Source organism: Gorilla gorilla, chromosome 4 (assembly GCF_029281585.2).
Source record: "Gorilla gorilla gorilla isolate KB3781 chromosome 4, NHGRI_mGorGor1-v2.1_pri, whole genome shotgun sequence".
Classification (NCBI taxonomy): Eukaryota; Metazoa; Chordata; class Mammalia; order Primates; family Hominidae; genus Gorilla; species Gorilla gorilla.
In genome coordinates, this window is record NC_073228.2 from 49,158,391 (window position 1) to 49,159,642 (window position 1,252).

Here is a 1,252-nt window from a genome sequence, read left to right on the forward strand (position 1 = left end):
GTGCGTTCCGTGATAAATGGCTTATACTACCTGCACCTCAGTTTTTCCCGGGCAAAAAAGGAAGCTTGCTGCCGGTGCGTTGGCACCTGCCTTGAAGTGCCAGCTACTCAGCGGGCTGAAGAGGAAGAAGTGCCTACTAGGAAGACACGTGGACACGTATGTTTACTGCAGCACTATTTACAATAGCAAAGACTTGGAACCAACTCGAATGCCCATGAATGATAGGCTGGATAAAGAAAGTGTGGCACGTATACACCATGGAATTACTAGGCAGCCATAAAAAAGGATGAGTTCATGTCCTCTGCGGGAACGTGGATGAAGCTGGAAGGCCTCATTCTCAGCAAACTCACACAGAAAGCGAAAACCAAACACCGCATGTTCTCGCTCCTAAGTGGGAGTTGAACAGTGAGAACACATGGGACACAGGGAGGGGAACATCACACGCCGGGCCCTGACGGGGCGTGGGGGGCAAGGGGAGAGAGAGCATTAGGCCAAATAGCCAACGCACGCGGGGCTTCAAACCTAGACGACTGGTGGCTAGGTGCAGCAAAGCACCGTGGCACACGTGTACCTATGTTCCAAACCTGCACGTCCTGCACATGTACCCCAGAACTTGGGAGGGGGTGGGGGAAACCAAAAGAGCCGGGGAGAGGCGGGGCGGGAGAGAGAGAGACAGAGAGACAGAGAGAGAGAGAGAGAGAGAGATAGACAGACAGACAGAGACAGACAGATAGAGAGATAGAGAGAGGAGAAGGAAGTTCAATTCCGGGTGGATCCCATTCCTTTTAAAGGTCGCCACCCACTCGACTGCCAAGCCGAGATCCTAAGGACCTCCCCAAAGGAGTAGGTCGTGGCCTTCCCGAAGCGCAGTAGTCACGGTGGAAACGGAAGCGTGCCGCATAAGCCTACCGTCTACCGCCCGCAGATCAGGAACCTCGCGGTACTTCAGGGAAACAGTTAAGTCGAGCCGGCGCGTCACAGGCACTCGGCGTGCAAGCCGCCCCGCAGGTGCTACCGTCTCTTACCTCCCTCTACTTTTAGGAGACGCGTTGTATCCCCGGAGGGGGTGCACCGTTCCTGGAGGTACTGCAATACCAGGTCGATGCGTGGAGTGGACGGAGCAAGCTCCTATTCCATCTCCCTGCTCCAAAAATCCATTTAATATATTGTCCTCGGATAGAGGACGTATCAGATATTAAACTGATAAGAACAGATACTACACTTGATCTTAGCCAAAAGGCCGAGAAGCGAT

General features: G+C 53.5%; 1 non-coding gene across 1 annotated transcript; it reads right to left on the reverse strand.

Moving 5' to 3' along the window:
- Positions 1 to 1,061: 1,061 nt before the first annotated feature.
- Positions 1,062 to 1,252, reverse strand: LOC134758626 (U2 spliceosomal RNA). Its single transcript, XR_010134034.1, has one exon. It is a non-coding gene; the product is annotated as a U2 spliceosomal RNA (small nuclear RNA).